This window comes from Eleutherodactylus coqui, chromosome 4 (assembly GCF_035609145.1).
Source record: "Eleutherodactylus coqui strain aEleCoq1 chromosome 4, aEleCoq1.hap1, whole genome shotgun sequence".
Taxonomy (NCBI): Eukaryota; Metazoa; Chordata; class Amphibia; order Anura; family Eleutherodactylidae; genus Eleutherodactylus; species Eleutherodactylus coqui.
The window spans coordinates 236,175,672-236,186,519 of NC_089840.1; the positions used below are offsets into that span (position 1 = coordinate 236,175,672).

The 10,848-nt window shown below is 42.2% G+C and overlaps 1 long non-coding RNA gene across 1 annotated transcript; it reads left to right on the top strand.

Annotated features, from left to right (window-relative positions):
- Positions 1–2,749: 2,749 nt before the first annotated feature.
- On the top strand, positions 2,750–4,014 carry LOC136624905 (uncharacterized). The gene is made up of 3 exons (XR_010792487.1): positions 2,750–2,793; positions 3,188–3,232; positions 3,970–4,014. It is a non-coding gene; the product is annotated as an uncharacterized lncRNA (long non-coding RNA).
- Positions 4,015–10,848: the final 6,834 nt, after the last annotated feature.

A 10,848-nucleotide genomic window follows, 5' to 3' on the forward strand; every position in this document is an offset into this window, starting at 1 on the left:
TTAAAACCGCATCGCTCAAAAATCACAAAGCACAAACTTGCAATGCATTTTTAACCTTAGAAAGTCCCATTGACAATCACGTTTAAAAAAAACGCAGCGATGTCGCAGTGTTATAAAAACACAAGTGGGTGTTCACTCTTAGTTTGAACCAAACTAGAGGTTCAGCAAAAGCCCTAAAATAATGTACAACATTGTCTAGGAGCTATAAAAGCCCTGTAAAACACTCAGAGTGATATACAGGGGATTTATGGCCCTTAGACAGTGTTATACACCGGTGTTCAGGACTAATTTTGAACGGACTGAACCAGTGAACCCTGTTTTTTGGAGAACTTTGCTAAAAGCTCAGTTCACGTTCATGCCAAACAAAACTTTTAGCAAAGTGCTACCCGAAACAGGGTTCTACTGGTTTGATTCTCTCCAAAGTAATCATTGTAATGAGTCCTATAGAATTTGTGTGGCCCCTGTTACTGGGCCTTTTACCCCCAACATCTAGTTTACATCACCCAATAGATATAACACTATCCTCTATGGGCCGGAGCTCCAGTGTTTGACTGTACTGGATGTTATATCTGATGCCAGTAGTATAATGTATATTCCTGGTACTTTCTATAACTTGTATATATAATATTTGTCATGTTTCTTCTTATAACAGTTGGATGCAGAAGGTGAAGGAGGCGAGGCCATTATTCCGGTACTTACCATATAGAATAATGCTTGTATTTCTCTAGTGTTACCCTACAGAGTCATATAGGAGGAGGCTGTTGTGGATACAATGTTTAGATAAAATACAATCTTCTTGTGTTACCTATCATGATATATAGAGGAGGAGATGCTACAATGTATTCCTATGTGTTTCCCTAAGAGAGATGAGTTATATATAGATGGATCCTGTGTAGCGTCACATAATTATTGATTATTCTAACCACAGTTCTGCTTTCTATTGTAGGCGATTTAAATACAATGAAGTGTCTATGCCACCGAGTCTGGAGACAATTCCGTAAGTCTATAGGAGAAGCAGGGTTATATTTATAAGAAGGTTGGGCACAGCTGGTGAATGTGACTTCTCTACCACTGCCATGGTCATGGATCAGGACCCCCCGCTCATAAAGAGAGGGAGATCAGTTCCAGCAGTGTATGAGGAAATTGTTATATAAGTTATTGCCTACTATATAGTTGTAGTTTTGGCTTTTTGCTCTTGGTTATTTATTGGCTTTCCAGATAATGTGCCTATATTTTATCTTATTTATTCAAAAGGGAGGAAGATGAGGAAGAGGAAGAGGAGGAGGAAGAGGAGGAGGAGGAGGAGGAGGTGGAGGAGGTGGAGGAGGAGAAGGAGGAGGAAGGAGGGACCATCAACAGGTTTGTGGAAGGCTTATTGTTTCCTATTATATGATGATTATATACATTTTAGAACATTGTAGATTTGAGGTGACAAGAGCGATTTACTGGATCTACATTTTATGATGCTTGACTTTGGTAGGAACAGATTGTACAGATGAGATTTTTTTCTGTATGTTCACACTTGACCAATTATCAATGATGATAACTGGACCCGCGTTCTCCATTATAGGCCTATGAAACATCATGTAAAGGAGGCCTGGCCAAGCATGGAATCACTATATAGTTGTAGTTTAGGTTTTTGTTCTTGTTTTCTTATTGGCTTTCAGAATTCTGTACCTATGTTTTACCTTATTTATTCTAAAGGTTGGAAGATGTGGAGGACGAAGTAGAGACCTTAGATCTTGTCAAACAGACCATCAGCAGGTTTGTGGAAGGCTTATTGTTTCCTATTATATGATGACTATTGTATATACATTTTAGAACATTGTAGATTTGAGGTGACAAGACTGTTTCATTATTGGATTTACATTTTATGATGCTTGACTTTGGTAGGAACAGATTGTACAGATGAGATTTTTTTTCTGTATGTTCACACTTGACCAATTATTAATGATGATAACTGGACCCGCGTTCTCCATTATAGGCCTATGAAACATCATGTGAAGGAGGCCTGGCCAAGTGTGGAATCACTATATAGTTGTAGTTTAGGTTTTAGTTCTTGTTTTCTTGTTGGCTTTCAGAATTCTGTACCTATGTTTTACCTTGTTTATTCTAAAGGGAGGAAGATGTGGAGGATGAAGAAGAGATAGAGACATTAGATCTCGTAGAAGAGACCATCTGCAGGTTGGTAGAAAGCTTATTATTGCCTATTATATGGTGACTATATGCGTTTTATAACATTGTAGATTAGGGTTGTCCAGACGGTTTCACTATTGGATCTGCATTTTATGGTCCTTCAGTTTGGTAGGAACAGATTCTATAGATGAGATTCTTTTTTGTAAGTTTCCAATTGAGCAATTATCAATGATTATAACTGGACCTGCGTTCTCCATTATAGACCTATACAACATGATGTAAAGGAGGCTTGGGCAAGCAATGAATCCCTCCAGGAAGATTCTAGAAGGTACAGAGCTGGATTTCTACTGCAGGATATTGTTGAGCAAACCGAATCAGTGAAACCTTTTTTCGAGTCAAACTTTACAAAAAGTTTGGTCTGCAACAAACCCAAACTGACTTTTTTTTGCAAAGTTCTACACGAAACAGTTCTACTCCACACTGGTAGTGTTGTATCATTCATGGTAGTAGCTAAAGAACATTACACAGAACAATATCCATATGTAGAATCTTATGGACTGATCATATCATCTGTTCTCCTCTCATCCATTATATCTGATTATGTCTTGTTTTCAGAACCCGAAAATGGTGGATTCCGAAATGCCTACGGAGAAACATGTAAGTCATTTAGTGGCATTATCTCGGTAGCTCCTGTATCTTTTTGATGTAGACTTTGCCCCCAGAACAGACCTTGTAAATCACTGTATCTAATACTGTAGATGCTCTACAGGAAATATGTCTGCTAACGGCATCCTGAATCGGCCATAGCTAAGTGATTCCAGTTGGCCAATCAGGTTGGCAAGCGGTTAAAGAGGCTTTTGGTTACAGGACAACATGAATAAAAGAAGTATTAGTAATAGTAAAGTGGGTGCTAAAGAGGACATATTATCCGATAACCAAACAACCCCTTTAACTTACAGATATTATACAGCACAATTTACACCACTGCCTCGAACTATTATATAACTGGATATTTACAGTATTTGTGTTCCATTGATATTCCTCTCCACAGCAGGAGCAGCGAGAGCCGCCGTACCAGCAGCCGTCTTCCATCTCGGTAAATTCTAATTTCAATAATGCTTAGTTTGCATTTCTTTCATTGAGATTCCTTGAAGCAGGGAGGACAGATTTAGTTTCTCTGCTGCATTTCCCTATGTACAAAGCGCATGTTATAACCTTCACATGATTACTAGGTATTAGATTAATACTACCATAGAACTGTACATGGAGCAATGCAAGGAAGACAGAGGTTGTGTCTCTCCTATCCCTCCTACATGCATCACAACCATCGGGGTCTATTTACTTAGATTGATGCTTCACACTCCGGTCTAAGCAAACACTGTGCTCATCTATGAGCGACAAATATGTTAAGATTTGCGAGCTTCCAGATGCAAACATATGCCAGCTATGAGCTTGAGTAGGTTTTGGCTCTAATCTATGCCAGTTTTTGCCAAAGATTATAGCAAATGTGACAAGGTGGACACAGCCAACCCCTTAAAGCCAAACCTTGCCCAATTATGAAAAAGTGCCAAGGCACAATTTAAATGCCACAAAAGTTTCAGTTTTGGCACATGTACCAAAATTGCCACTTTTGGATAACAAAATCTTGTCATCCAAGGCTTTATGAATAGGCCCCATTGAGCTCCTTTATGTCACCAGCCTCCACTGTCATCTCTGATGAGGCTCCCCACTATTGCTCTTTTCTTCAGTATAAACCCTATTCACTAATCTCTACTGTCGCCACAACATTTGTCTGTTCTTGTTGGTCTCACACTTCTTTTTCTCTAAATTTAGGCTATTTAGATCCATCTTGTGCTGCTGCACCACCAAGACCCTGGAATAACAAGTGAGTATGAGACTCCCCAGACTGGGACATCATACCATCCAGGACTTGTATTTGCTCCACACTAGATGGTCAACATTGAGGGATCACAGCAACAAGTGGTCAATGTCTCTGCAGCGCTGCCACAGGCAAAAATAAGTATTACACAGTCCTGATTGACAGCAATGAATATCCTATCTAATGCTGTACATGCGCTGCTACATCCTTCAGCACAAGCTGCTTCTGCTCCACCCCATAAATGAGGCATACTCCCCACACACTATTAATGTTGGGGCGTCCTAATAGGATATTCAAGAATGGGTTCTCTATATGAGACAAGTAAAAAAAAACTGGTAACAGACCTCTTCACTAAACCCACAGATCGTAATAGTACATTACATTATGACAGCAATCACCCAAGGAGCATGGTCAATTCGCTCCCTTGGAGCCAGCTCCTACGGGTTCATAGGGTTGCTGATGACTCTCTTGTGGGTTAAAGATTAGTTGAAATGGGGAATAGATTTATTGGTAGGGGATATCCCCCTAATTTAATCAAGAATACTATTGAGGAGGTGAGAAGGAAGGAAAGGAGTGAACTCATGGTCCCCAAGAGAAAGAAAGACCATTTTCCATCCAGAATTCCATTTACCAGCACATATGGCCCCTTGAGAGGACATATTTCCAATATCCTCAACAAGCATTGGTCCATACTCTCTACTGTTTGCAGCCAGATCTTGGAATTTCAAAACAGGCCCCTTATGTCGTATAGGAGATACAACCTGAGGGACAGGTTAGTGACCCCACTTGTGTCTTTAAGTTTTTCTCAGACTGACACTCAGAGAGTTTTGGCTGCCCTTAATAATGAAAATTTCCCTTGCTATAGTTGCGCCTGTTGCAGCAACTTGGTCAGGGGGGATTCCTTTTGTCATCCGCATTGGGGTAAACGTTATAAGGTTAAGGATAGATACACTTGCCGGTCCTCCTTCGTGGTCTACCTCATCACATGCCTCTGCGGGTTGGCGTATGTTGGGGAGACCACGATGGAGGTCTGGACCAGAATGACAAACCATAAAAGTACCAAAAGAACGGGCAATAAGGAACTCCCAATATCAAACCATTTTCTTGAAAAAAAACTATAATATTAGTCAGTTTAGATTTCAAGTGATTGATCATGTTCCTGTCACACCAAGAGGTGGGGACAGAGAATAGCTATTGATAAAAAGAGAACTAATGTGGATTCATAACCTGAATAGATTGTCCCAAGGAGGCCTCAATACTGAGTACCATTTTATGCCCTTCATCTAGTCTACCATTTCTGGGGGCAGATTCTTCTACTTTATGATTTAATAGTCTTTGTGATGTTTTTTAAATATTAATGTTGGTTTTTGTATTTTTTTCAGATTTTCCTTGATGATACAGCCCTTCCTTTGCCGTGTCGTCCTCTCCCCCATTAAATATTCTTTTCTGTTTTTTTATTAATAAAGTTTATTGTTATATTGTTCTATTATCCCTCATTTTTGATTGATTTAATCTATATATTCCCTTGTATTATTGAACATAAATGTGGATTATGGGGCGCTGCACTTACAATCTATTGCTTCAATACTTTTAATAGTGAATCAGATGCTTTAAAAAAAATTGGTGCACTACTGCTCCCAGCCAGCCACAACAGTACTGCACACGGTCAGATGTGGCCCTAAGAAGGACCGTTGGGGCTCTTGAAGACAGGATCCTACACTACCACTTTCCCTATACTCTCCCAGTGTGTGTCTGAGGCAAGCCGCTGGTGGGACCAGTTTAAAGGGGTTGTCTCGCAGCAGCAAGTGGGGTTAAGTACTTCTGTATGGCCATATGAATGCACTTTGTAATATACATCGTGCATTAATTATGAGCCATACAGAAGTTATTCACTTACCTGCTCCGTTGCTAGCGTCCCCGTCTCCATGGCTCCGTCTAATTTTAGCGTCTAATCTCCCGATTAGACGCGCTTGCGCAGAAGGGTCTTCTGCTTTCGGGTCTGTCCGGCAGCAGCGGCATTCTGGCTCCGCCCCTTCTACGTGTCATCACTCATGTGTCATCACTCACGCAGGAAAACATCACTCATGTGTATGACCCCAATCAAATGAATGGGGTTTATATTTGTGCGTCTAGCAACTCACAAATCTTGCACGATTGGTGTGACCGGCCTTTACCTTCAAAACAGCATCAATTCTTTTGGGTAGACTTGCACACAGTTTTTGCTCCAACATCTTGCAGAACTAAGCACAGATCTTCTGTGGATGTCAGCAGCTCAAATGCTCACGGCAAAAAGATAAGTACTCTTCAGTTTGTTATTTTACTACAGTCAGCCCTATGGAAGGGATGTTGTCCATTAACCAGACAACCTCTTCAAAAAGTGCATATATATAATCCATGTGATAACCATAGAAGAAGGTCATACAGTGCCCACATGGTGTTATACTCTGCCTGTATAATGTTATAAAATAGCCACATAGTGCTAGACAATGCCTATATATTATTATAGGGTGACAGTATAGTATTATGAGCTACTAGAGCCAGAATGAAAAGCTGCTATCCAGGTAGAGAGATTGTAAATGTAGACAATGGCTCCATCTAGTGGCTGATGTGAGGAATGACAGCTTTCCAACTCCAGATATGGAGCAATGTTATGTCTGAAGGAGCGGATGACATGATTGTATTTCCTATGGGGCAGATTTAGGCAGCTGCCTAAAAGAAGTCATCTTGATTGCCCATAGCAACCAATCACAGTGCAGCTTTCATTTATCAAGAGCGGAACAAGAAATAAAACACCACATGTGATTGGTTGCAATGGGCAATTGACCGTTTTTCTTTTAAATAGATCCTAAATCTTCTGGATTTTCTAGATGCTAGTCATGTTGCTTCTAACCAAAGTTTAATTAATAAAAAGTCACTATAGGGGTGTAACTATAGGGGATGCGGTTGCACCCGGGCCCAGAAGCCTTAGGGGGCCCATAAGGTCTCTCTTCTCCATATAGGGAGCCCAGTACTATGAATAAACCATTATAGTTGGGGGCCCTGTTACAGGTTTTGCATTGGACCCCAGGAGCTTCAAGTTACGCCTCTGGTCCTCACCATATAATTACTGTAGCAGGGACCACTTTGCAGCCTGCCGCTCACAATCAGTAACATATATTATATAACGTGCAACATCACTACTATATATTATATCAATGGGCTGTACTTTATATGAAAAGCAGGTACCATATTGTATGTATGCCCCCAGGGGCGGGGTTCAAATTTCCAACAGGTTCCGCACATGACTGGCCAAAATATGCATGCGAGGTGTGTGATGTAAATACCGCACCAGAACCAACATAAATCCCATGCAGTAAAGCTAGTTTCATACGGGCGATCGCCATTGTGCTGCGAGAAAATCGCGTCAAAAATCGCAGCTTTTTCCCCCCACGATTTCTGAGCACCATCGCTGCTTTTTCTCGCAAAAACATCGCTGACACTTGCGATTTTCTTGCATGTGTGAAGGCAGTGAATAGTTCCCTTCTAGAGGTGAGCGAGCATACTCGCTAAGGACAATTACTCGAGCGAGCATTGTCCTTAGCGAGTACCTGCCCGCTCAGAAGAAAAGGATCCGGTGCCGGCGGCGGGCAGGGAGCGGCGGGGGAGAGCAGGGGGGAACGGAGGGGAGATCTCTCTCTCCCTCTCTCCCTCCCCGCTCACTGACACAACTCACCCACGCCGGCAGCCGAACCTTTTCTTCCGAGCGGGCAGGTACTCGCTAAGGACAATGCTCGCTCGAGTAATTGTCCTTAGCGAGTATGCTCGCTCATCTCTATTCCCTTCCCTTTCATGCGACTTTGGGCAGCATTTTTGAATGTATGCTACAGCGTTAGGCAGCGTTTTTTAACGCACCCCATCATTGTGATGGGTGATGAGGTGTGTTAATAAGCTCTAAAAAGCACAAAAATAGAGAAGACCGCGCACATAAATCACGACATTAGAAACGCCACGTTCAAGTGCTGGACTGCGAAGTCCTATTGAAATCAATGTAAGCGTTGTATCACAGTTAGGTCCAAAGTCTATGGGCGGATTTGAATTGCGGAATCTGCGGAGATCTGCAGTTCAAGCTGCCCATAGGAAAGCATGGGACGTCCGCACTTCAATTAAACACCTGTGGATTTGATTCGCCGATGCCACGTGCAGAAAGGAAATCACAGCATGCTCCATTTCACTGTGGATTCCACGCGGATGGGCTCCATTGATCTCTATGGAAGCGAGCGATCCGCAATGCATCCGCAATTCAATTTGCGATTTTTTTTCCCGCACAGACGACCCGCAGTGCATCTGCGTGGAAAAGAAAAATCGCATCTGCGATTACCAGCAAGCATTTAAAAATAATTTCCGCACTGACACGAGAAAATCACGGCAAAATCATAATTTTGTTCTGGTGATTTTTGAGCCTCAGCGATGCTCTTTGTTGTGAAAAGTCGTGCATCCCATCGCTGCCGCCCGTGAGTTTCTCGCATGAAAGTCAATAGGAGTTGCTAATGTTAAAACCGCATCACATTGCACAAAAATCACAAATTCGTGCGTTGCGATGCTATGAAAAGGAGGCTCCATAGGGGAACATGTGCTAGAAAAAAAATCCCAAGACACAGAAAGATAGAACATTCCGTGATTTTATTCTTACTCTAACAGACAACTCTTTTAAATTCCTATCGCTCAGCCTGATGGTGCAGAATATTTATGGGCTTGTCTTGTGTTGAGACGGTGAATGGCCTCCTCTTCAAATCGGCGTTGCGCTCCAAATTTTTGCTCAAAATGCGGGCAAAGAATGTGCTGTTTGTTCTTAGGAGGACAACCATGCTGTACCGATACAATGTACCTGCAGATGGCGCCTCACAATGGATAAAGAGAAACGTAGGACACTACACATCTGGGGGACTGTGGCGCGGCACATTTAGGCCACTTTTGACACCACTTATATGACGGAGCGGTGGATGTTCTCAGCCGTCAGGCACTTCTTTATTTTTGACCTAAACAGGAAATATTGATGTAAAAATGCACCAATTCTGAATTTGGAATGACCGGCTGAAGGAGTTGGAGGAGGCTGGATTTTGTTTTTAAAACCATTTGCGCATTCACTGAAGTAGCATGGTGGCCAGAAAAGAAAAACATAGTAGTAGGTGAATATAGACGCAATGGTAACAGATCCCAATATAAGCCTCCGTACACATGTATACACTATACAAAGGGGAAAAGGAAGCAGTGCTCCAATATCGTTATTGAAATTTGCAAGGATTATTCCAATATGGTTCTTCAGCATCATTTCATCCCTCGCTGGAGATAAATCTCATATATTCAGATAATTGACATGGACCTACATTTTTTTTTCTTTAAAGGGCCACTCCGGCAAAAACACATTTTTCCTTCTCTGCCCCTCTTCGCCTGATTACCTGTCAGAATCTGGAAGTCTACTCTGTGTATTCCAGTCACTTCCCTGCCTTGCAGCCCCATTAGCAGATACCATCTTGGTGGTGAGATTTTTTATTATTGCTTTCAATCAATCCCGTGATGCATTAGTCCAGCAATAGTAAAGGCTATACTATTTTCGCCTGTAGGCGGAGAGAGTTTAATTATCATTATTATCAATATTCTTTATTCATCTAAATAAGCTGCAAACCATGAGTATACAGTCAGGGGGATGAGCAGTGATCTCCTCTATTATAACTGTGTGACAGTAGTTTCAAATCATCACCAGTAACTATAATACGGTACACCTTCTGGCCGGGCGATTTTATGCCATACTCCGGCCAGACCTATCTTCTGATCGGAATATGGCAGTGGCTCCCATAGACTCCTAAGAGTGCCTATGAGAGCTGCTGGAGAACGGAGGTGGGAGGGAGTTTAGCAGCATGTCTGCTAAAATCCCTCCCCCTCTCCACCCCTCGCCGTCTGGTGGCAAAAGGAGGGGGCAGGGCAGGAGATTAACACACTAGCTCTGCCCCATCCCATCCCCTCCCATTGCAGGTAGCGGCAAGGGTCAGAGAGGGGGCTGGAGTTTAGCACACTAGCTCCTGCCCCCTCCCTTTGCCAACAGCAGCAGGGGGTGGAGAGGGGGTTTAGCAGAGCTAAACTCTCTCTCCGTGCCTGACGGTATTCCGGGGCAGCGGCGTATACTCCCCTCAACCGGGCCATCTGTACGGGCACAAAAATGGAAGATGCAGCCGTGACACAGCCGGATGAAAATCGCAGCGCCTGTGTGAAAGAGCCTTCAGACTGAGAAATTGACAAGAAAATGAATCCATAACCTCCAAGTAGATCTGAGCTGGTCAGAACGGAGATCACATGACCATCTGGGGAAAAGGAGGTCAGAAGTTTCAGACAAAAGGAAATAACTAACCAAGACAACACTAACCAACTTATATATACTGAGGGGAATAGCTACATAATTAATGAATGAGGGAAAAACACACCGGACTGGCCCTTTAAATGGCCCTTTAAATCCTGTTCTCAACTATGTAAATAGCAAGTGTGGAAATTGCACAATTTGTACAAAAATTTTAAATTCTGACATTTGGATATCCATTTGGAAAACTGGTATAAAAAGATGGATGTGCCGAAACCTGGAGATGTGGAGGTTATTTATCATGGTACTTGTGTCAGTTTTTTGGGGGGGTACCTTTTCTTTTTACCAACAAAAGTTTGACTTTTCACTGTTATGCAGCACTAAATGGCCTCTTGGACAGATGTCACATGACTTAGAATAAAACAAAATGACACATTAATCAGTTCTGATTTACAAACATGTAGATATCTTCACCAAAATTTGCATATTGAAGCACTAACATGAT